The sequence below is a fragment of the Haliotis asinina genome, chromosome 1 (assembly GCF_037392515.1).
Source record: "Haliotis asinina isolate JCU_RB_2024 chromosome 1, JCU_Hal_asi_v2, whole genome shotgun sequence".
Lineage (NCBI taxonomy): Eukaryota > Metazoa > Mollusca > Gastropoda > Lepetellida > Haliotidae > Haliotis > Haliotis asinina.
Genome location: NC_090280.1, coordinates 9,407,037 through 9,416,672, shown reverse-complemented (window position 1 = coordinate 9,416,672; position 9,636 = coordinate 9,407,037). Strand labels below are relative to the sequence as shown.

At 40.7% G+C, this 9,636-nt stretch overlaps 1 pseudogene; it reads left to right on the top strand.

The window, feature by feature from the left end:
* LOC137289362 (uncharacterized) lies at window positions 1–2,129 on the top strand (annotated as a pseudogene).
* The last annotated feature ends 7,507 nt before the right edge of the window (window positions 2,130–9,636 follow it).

Below are 9,636 nucleotides of genomic sequence, written 5' to 3'. Positions count from 1 at the left end.
ATGGACGGTCCCGCGAGAGTCAACACTGACAGTGACACGTTAGACGCCATTTTGAAAAGGTTGGATCAATCACAAGCTGAAATTAGGAAGGCAGTTAATGAGAAGATTGAACGTCTGGGAGATGAGTTTCATAAAACATCAAAAGAATTACATAAATTGAAAGCTGAGAGGGACTATCAGTGGAAAAGAGAAGGGAACAAAATTCAGTTTTCTTTTAATTCAGAAGCTCTGGAAAACTTAGAACAATTACGGTTTGCAGTTTAATATGGTAAGACTGATTACGTCTTGGAATTGATTAATGAAGAAGTTTCCAGGTTCCAGACAAGAAACAAGCACATAAAGATAACCGATTCCTCAGAGGGGGTGGGGGTGGAGGTAGGGGGTGGGGGGGACAGTGCGCAATTATGTGGCTCATGAATTGGCGTCAGATTCTGGTGACGACAAAAGAATCAACAGAGCGGAAAGCAAAGCCATTAAGAAATTCAAGACAAGGGCGTCTCGTTCCACACGGTTTCACCCCTACAAGTCGACCCAGCGTCCTACCTCGACAGTCACTCGAGTTTCAGTGGATTCCCATGCTGGTGACCAGTCTAGTAATTTTCAAATTTCAAAGGTCAAAGGTCTGGAGCGTGCTTCATGTGTGGCGAGTTTAGCCATTGGAGACATCAGTGTCCCTTGCTCAGCAACACAACATAGCAACTTGGGAAGCTTGACAGAGAGTAGGATACGTTCCAAGGAAGCAGAACCTGAAGTTGAGTATACTTTATGTGATGATACTGTAAACGTTGATGAACCTGGCCTTACAAATGACTTTTATGAATATGAACAAGGTTACAAGATTGTTACTTTTCTAGATGATGGGATCCTGTCAAGTTTTTTCCAAATGTGAAACGACAATTGTTGGTCAAATTGTCAAACAAGATTTGTTAAAAGCAGGTTTTGTTCCAAAAGCAGAAAAGTCACTATGGAAGCCGGTTCAGGAGATCGAATGGTTGGGTTTTATCATAGATACTAGACACATGAAGTTGTCCATCCCTCAACGGAAAATTTGTAAGCTTCAGCAAAATATAGGAGAACTTCTGTCTTCTACTGCACCAGTTCCGGTGAAGAGCTTGGCTTCGGTTGTTGGACAGATAGTTGCTATGAAGATGGTTCTTGGTACTTTGTGTCAACTAATGACAAAGTTCATCGTGGAAGGCACCTGTGGTGCTATCGTATTTGAGTAGAGATCAATTACAATTTTGGGCTGCGCATATTGACAGACTCAGTAAGTGCACTCTATGCTATGCAAGCATTCCTACACGGGTAGTTTACAGTGATGCTAGTAATTCTGGTTTCGGTGGGTACTGTGTAGAAGTTGGGCAAACCATATCACATGCTCAGTGGTCAGCACTAGAAGCGTCACGAAGCTCCACTTGGAGAGAGCTGAAGGCAGTGTTTCTGGTTATGAAAAGTTTCGTTTCCATTTTGGAATCTCACAAAGTAACATGGTTTACTGACAATCAAAATGTAGAGTCGATTGTGTCCAAAGGTAGCATGAAAGCTGATCTTCAAGCTTTGGCTTTAGATATATTCAGGCTGTGTAGTGACTATAATATCAGAGTTGACATACAGTGGATACCAAGGTTAGACAATGAGCGTGCTGACTATCTGAGTAAGATAGTAGATGCTGATGATTGGGGTATCCAGGATTATGTGTTTCAACACGTCTCTGCCAAATGGGGCCCATTTGACATTGACAGATTTGCTTCATATTACAATACTAAAGTTGTAAGGTTTAACTCCAGATTTTGGAATCCGGGAAGTGACGGAGTGGATGCTTTATCCGTGTCCTGGGGTGACGACAATAACTGGAAAGTGCCTCCTATATGTATGATTGCACGTGTTCTTAAACACATGAGAGAGTGTCATGCCAAGGGAACTCTCGTGATTCCTGTATGGTATTCAGCTAACTTCTGGCCTATTTTGTGCCCTAATATGGTATTTATACCCCAAGTTAAAGACTGGATGTATCTTCCCACTTGTAAGGAAGCATATGTACCAACCAGACAGTCTGGGGGTGGGGGTGGGGATTGTTTGGAGTAAACGATTTACAATTCAACATGATGGCTTTACATGTGGAATTTTGATGTTGTTTGCGTGTTGCAGGTGTGTTTGAACATGTATATAGAAGTGAGATATTGACTTTACCTGCACCTATGAGAGAGCTCGTGAGAAGCCTTCCAGAGCATTTGTCCTGCTTGAGAGCAAACTCCACAAATAAGAAGTATGATTACGGCTTTAAAGCATGGAAGAAATGGGCTTTGGCTCATGGTATGTTGACAGATATGCCCTTATCACCTTTGCAGTGTTCTTTATATTTGTAAGCGATGTGTCAGCAAAGGAAATCTTTCTCACCTGTTCAGACAGCGTACTATAGTTTGAAACATGCCCATTTTTTGGTTGGTTTGGAAAGCCCAACAGAGAGTACGTTAGTGAGAAATGTACTTGAAGCCGCTAAGACGAAGTAAGCCAAGCCTGTTTGTAAGAAAGAGCCTGTAACAGCTGAGTTGTTGATTAAGAGCGTACCAGACAATGCTGATGAATGTTCATTGTATAAAATGAGAACTGTTGTAACGTGCCTTCTAGCCTATTCAGGCTTCATGAGATCGTCGGAGGTATTAGCGATAACTCGGAATGATGTTGTATTTTGTCAAGCTTTCATGGCTGTTTTCATTCAGAAATCAAAAACTGATGTCTGTAGAGATGGGGCCTGGATTATTATAGGCCGGACAGGTACAAATATGTGCCCTGTAGCATGGTTGGAGCGATATTTGAAGCTTACCAAAGTGAAAGATCCTGAATTTTTTTTCAGAAATATCAGTAAGACTAAAATTGGTTACATTTTGAGAGCTGATAATAAGCCGATGTCATATTCTCGTTTGAGAGAGCTTTTCATTGAGGCGTTTAGTTCACATGTTAGTGATATATCAAAGTTTGGTCTGCATAGCCTGAGAGCAGGCGGAGCTACTGCAGCGGCAAACAATGGCATTCCAGATAGAATGTTTAGCGCCATGGCAGGTGGAAAAGCGAAAATGCAAAAGATGGTTATGTAAAAGATGCGTTTGAAAGTTTCTCTTTCGCTTGGACTGTAAATCTGCCCGTTCTTTATATCTCAGTTGGTGCACCGTACAGCATGCCATGTTATGTAAGTGTTTGTTGTATGTGAATAAGGGGTTGGTGAAATATAATTTCTTTCGTTTGAGGTACGAATTAGAATGAAATTTCTTTCTCCTAGCGTCGGAAGATACAACAGAGGGAAGTAATGCTATAGGTATGGGGGCGCTCTGGTAGGTATGAAAGGGAGGGAAATTTGAATTAGGTTATTCTCAGCTGCGGTGCACCAGCGGTCAGTTTTGATTTGTCCTGTATGTTATGTGGTGTTTATGTGAGTGGATATATACACTGTCTGTATATACGCATGTGGTCTATACTGAATGTTGAATTCTCGTGTCATGTTACAGATCGATGACTGGCGCTGTTGAGTGGGACGGACATGTCCAGGCTGGCGAGCCGTTAGAATACGTGAGTCATCGGGGAGCATTTGCCATGAGCTGTCCAACATGTAAACTTGAGATGTTGTGTGCAGATTTGAAGTTGATTCAGTGATGTGATGAGACGACGCGTTATCTAAGTCTAAATGAATGTACTCTGGCATATTTGTAGCAAATTACATAATTATTCGGTTACGAATATACTGTGGTCTCAGTTGCTGCACCGTACAGCATGCCATGTTATGTAAGTGTTTGTTGTATGTGAATAAGGGGTTGGAGAAACCATGTTGTAACCATGCAGTGGCGCTGCATCTGTAATGGGTGCCTAAAGGTATGCGCTGTGGTATGGTGAAGACGTTCTGAAGCGTCAATACTGTTTGCAGCTTCTCTTTTAAAGGAAACGTTGCCACAAACTGCATGCGAAGTCTCTCCTCCACATACACTATTTTGTTTTCTTTCGGCGTCTGATTCAAACATGGTGCTGGTGTTTCAGCGCCCATGTCTTTCGCTGTTTTGACGTTTCATTTCACTCAAATTCAACCAATATTAAATAAAATTCTAACATGTCGTCTGAAGTGCTCATAAAACATTGCATTTACCTTGGAGTATAAATGACCTCACCACGTTTAAGTTCAAACATGACCATCAGAATTATGGGTGTCCCCATACTTTTTCTTTGTTGTGTATACCCTGTTTTTTGTAGCTGACTCTTTTACTACACGTCCGGTCTCCCATGGTTTTGTTTTGTTTATACTGCAGGTGTAATTGACGATGCCCTAACTGGTATGAAACAGCTGCTTTATCGTCATAGTGACTACTCTTTATGGTCCCGAACCATACAAGAAAAGAGGGGCAGCAAATTATTCATATAGGGGCGACTGTGTTTGCTGGTCAGAGATTTCCTGTTGAAGTATTGAGGAAGTTATGTGTCTCTGGGTCCAGTGCGATGCATGACAACTTTTTCGTTAAATAAACGAGCTGCTAAAGTAACATGAAACATATACCGAATCACATTCTAAATGGCACACTGATAACGGTTTCTTGAAGCACACAATTTAATTCACTCTCAGTAACAATCAAAATGGAGAACTGTTTTCAGACTTGACAATCATGGTTGACACATTTTCGGGAATCACATTTAGAGTTCACACAGATACAATTACCCAAAATAGTATCATTAAGATACCCTAAAGTCAGTATTGTGTGTGGCCTCCACAGGCTTCGGTGAAAGCGGTGCAACATCTGTAAACAGATTGAATCAGTCGGTTGGTGAGGACCACTGGCTCTTTGGTCCAGGTGCCGTTGTCGACCTTGGTTGGTAGTCATTGAGTCTTCTTTGAATCTCTTCCCAAATGTGTTCTTTTGCACGTAAATCCTAACTGAATGCCAGCTATTGTAGGGTTTGGATGCCATGTTGCCTTAGCCAGTCAAATGTTGCTGTCACAGTGTGGGTACGAGCGTTGCTGTAACGTTCAAAATGTGGTACAACGTGAGGTTTTGTGTCTTGGTCAATATAGCGAGCAGCTGTTACGTCAATTCCTCAGATTCCTCATCCTGGACCATGATTCTGGAACACCACAGTGCTTGGACCACTCAACGAGTTCCTTTCAACAATACACTATTTGAAAACATTTCCCATGCCTTCACCATACTCTCACTCTGCCATCGACTGTCGAAACACAATCTCGGCTTTCAGGAGATAACAGCACAGTGCTCCACTGTCGATAACGCCAATTTCGATGCTGAGTTGCCCACTGGAGTCGATTTTGGCGGCGATTAGCGGTGAGGACATGTCTACGACATGGTCTGTGACAGTAGAGGTTTCTTCCACGGAAAGGTCGACGTACTGCCTCGCGATCGTTACTGATGGGTCTGTTGTGAGTCACGGTGTTCTAGCGTGCTTTTTCCGTGGTTCTGGGGAAGACATCTTGCAGATGGTTGCAGACAATCTGTCGGTCTTGACGTTGTGATATTACTGCAGGTCGCCCACTGCATGGACAGTCCTGGATGATGTTAGAGACCTCGTACTATTCTTGCAGTGTGTAGATTGTCCTACATTGTACACTGAAATGATTGGCAGTGTAGCCAGCTTGCAATAGTCAGGAGATTTGGTTCTTTTGATCTCACGTAATTATTGCCATGACGATTGAGTCCAAACAACCATAATTTCAGGGGCCCGTTTTCATTGGATGGGTTGCATGTGCATTGTCATTTTCACGAATGTCATACAGAACCTTTTACCACGGCTGCCTTTTTAGGTGCGTTTGGTCGGTATACGTTTTCATCGGATAACACACTGACGTTGGTCATTTTGGATTGAAAACCATGTTAACAAAACGATACAATCATAAGGAAAAGTGCCTTTTGCAGGAACAAAACTGTGTGTTTCTTTTGTGGTTCATATATTCAAATTTCTCGTCAGAATATCCGATAATTATTAGGAACAAATGTAATAATTATTGTTAAGTGACAGATGACCTTCTATTTCATTGTTAAACATAAAGACAATACAAAATTACCTTTCCTGAGTGATCAGTGTGATTTCCCTTAATGCCAGCGTCGACATTGACCGTCCACTCTCACGTTCAGGGCTCACACATCTCACCGCTGTCATGCCGACCGGGCAAGCTATCGCGTTGAAATAAGCTGTTTCGGAAATTAATCCGTATGTGCTATTAAAATATTACACTAATCACCTTATACATGAACAGTTTACAACATCAGACCGAACCAAGCAGGAATTGTGGATACTCGCGACCTGGAGTGAATTTCACGATCATTGCTTGCTGAAGCAGAGACAATGAAGACGAATAGGAGCGAGATACCAGAAAATGGATTCTTAATTAATCATGATGTTGGAATCCATTCACATGATTGCAAAATTATGTGTAATAAGCAAAAGTATCAACACTCGACCTGACATTTAGTATAAATAGGTTAGATTCATGGTTTCCTCGGTACAGCGGTCAGTAGGCTTCTCTTTGGAGGCCCTTCACCTAAAACAGCTGTATATTGACCGATACACATGAATGTAACTAACACATGCCCGTTTGGCAACGAAACAATAGTCTGTATCAAATCATCCAACCACCGAATAAGTAAGTTATTCATTCGTATAGTTTGTCCTTATCTTCCTCCAAATGGCTGTTGTAAAACCTCATGATATTCTTTGAGATCCTGATAAAAACCGGCAGGCTCGATTGTACCTATAAACTCGTGACATGTAAAAACAAAAGGTTTGAGCTGCTGGAATGTTGTTCGCATGAAACGAAAGCTGACTATTGGAAAATTGAAACCATTTCTTTTGTCACAGAGACTTGCGGATAGTTCTTTGTCACTGACTCCTTAGGCATAGATCTGATTATTAAAAACAGGGGCGGTCTCATTGGGCGGTTTCCCAGGTAATAAGTATGAAAAATGTGTTAACAACGATATCGTACATAACCTTAATGATCGATTATCGGCCTATAACAATACCACCCGTAGTGACAGAAATATATAATGTCAGTATGGCTTCTGTGTTGTTATTTGATTTTGAATGTATCATCATGTATTCGCTTACGGTTAAATAGCTACTAGAATTTCCCACGTGTTATATAACCAAGCCCGTCGGACAACCAGGCGGCCCATCACATGAAAGCATGACTGTTTTATCGTCCTTTTAACAAGGCTTTGATATCGCTTCGTGAACTAGTAGAACGAATCGGGGCCAAACTATCACTTTCAATGCACGTGGTAAGACATTCCATGATCGAGTGACGAATTCCATAAGTATGTAACATCAGTGCAGTGGATTACATCAGTTATAGTTGGTACTAGTAATGCGGATTACAAGTAGAAGGTCCATCTGTTAACAGGACAATACGGGTTGTGTTTAGACTCAAGGCGCGGCAAGTATGTGTCCTCTGAACCATTTTCAATTCTGCTGTACACATTGAGAGAAAAAACATGGTTGATATCTACATTATATCATTTACGTTTGACTGGTCACTTTCAATGTTTAATGTCAGCAAAATGTCATGCTGAAAAATAAGGCGACAGGGTTATTTTGCGGGGATGCATTTGGTCCTATGTTTTTTTATGTTAATTGATATAAATGCACAGGCATTACATCTCATAACCCATTTCGAATGTTTCTAGTGTTGGTGAGTGTAATATGTGTCATCACAATTTGGAAATGATTCAAAAAGCCATACTCAGAATTTCGCTTAAATTGTAGAACAGTTTTGTCGTCACGGGGAGGAATTTGTCCCCAGTAGTCGACAAATATTTTGGATATCATATATTGGGCGTGTCTCTGTTGGTCCTCAAGGAAAGTTTGGATATATTCATCAGTTATCATAAACTATCCTAAAGGTAAACGATTGGAAACTGCTAGCTGCTCGGATAGCCCAAGAAGGAGTATAGGGCTTGACACGTATTATGCGAAGGCCTTGGCCACCTATTTCACGCCTAGGCATATGGTGAGGTGAACTGATCAGTTCTACTGTGTGTTCTTGCATATAATCCACATCCCATGCATCTAGTGATGCATTTGTAATGAGAATGTTATGAACACAAATGTTTTGCAACAGAAGCAAGGTATCAACATGGTGATGTTTATATTACCATTAACGAAGGTCAAGGTCACTTGTACCATGATATTTAGACCTGATCGTGTCTATGACGAGGTTGTGAACTTCAGCACATTCCTGGCCACATACAAATAATGAAACATCTGATTAGGTAACATTGCAAGTCTATACTATTAAACGAGAAACGCATATCTCTGTTGATGTGTGCATCTAGAAAGAGTGCGCACCATTTCCGTCAAAGGTTGCTGACTTACACTTCATTGAGGTAAATTTGAATACTAATGATAGCTTGAAATAGAGCAATTAACATTTCGACGCTTTGTACGTTATCGTCTTGTTACTTATATTTATCCTGTGCAGTGACCATGTGAGAGCTCTACATCGTGAACCAATTTTAAGCTTGAAGTTTTTGTCAGAAGAAAATCAAATCATGTTTTATCCTTTATGTGGTGAGAACAATGCGTACTTGTACAATGTTGAGTATATTACCAACGTTATAGATTCAAATACGTTCTATATAACGTGGATCTACTTTGACGAAAACTGCATAACGTGCGTAATTCAAGGGAAAGATGCGTTGTAAACTGAACAGGGATACCAGTGCCATTCTTGATGCATTAGTCTCATGCGTTCAGAAAGTGTCTTTGTGTCCAAGTTCTCAGTCACCCTATTTAAAATGTCAAACCACAAAAATTATATTTGTGTATAATATAACATGGAAACATGAACCCTGCCCAAACCCATAACTAAATTTAAAATTGATCCCGCTCCACTCACTATCCAGAATCAAGTACGACTACATCCTGAGTAGTGTCTTCGTTTTGTATAAATAAGATATTGGATATTTTAGCTGAATATACTTAAGGCTTTTATGTGCCTTGTGGTTAACAGTATTTTGAACAGTATAAAATATATAAGTTTTAGAAATGTATGAAATGTGGCTAGCAAAGACAGATATAGCTTGAACATTGATCGATAAAAAGGTGAAAATCATAAACAGAATGCTGACGTCGTGTCAGACTGTGTCACTCTGAAGCTTTATGCATAGATTCAAATATAACATAGACGAGGAGGTTTCAATGCTAGCGTGTTCTGTTGCGCAATTAACCAACAACACGATGTCCTTATGACTTTTTAATTCCTAAACAAACCTGCATGTGGCTGAACTGCGATGCACATTTTATCTCTGACCTGCTGGGAAATATCGGATATATCACCTTTAAATCCATTATCATCTCTCCCTAAACAAATTCTAAAATAAATATTGATAACATTTTTTCGCCTAACTGTACATAATTCAAGGAGCAGCCTCACATAAATCCGATAGTCTCTCCTTGTCTTGGGTTCATAGACTTATGAAAATACTGTTTGTCTACACCCTAATTTCACTCGGTCATGCACACATTGACACACAACACGTTGTTCGGTGTTCGGCAATGGTGGTTTTGTTGAAGGAAGTGCAGCTGACAGTGACTGTCTCTCACCCGAGACCCGTCTATTCTGCGTGGTATTTGTTGATCTGCGTCAGT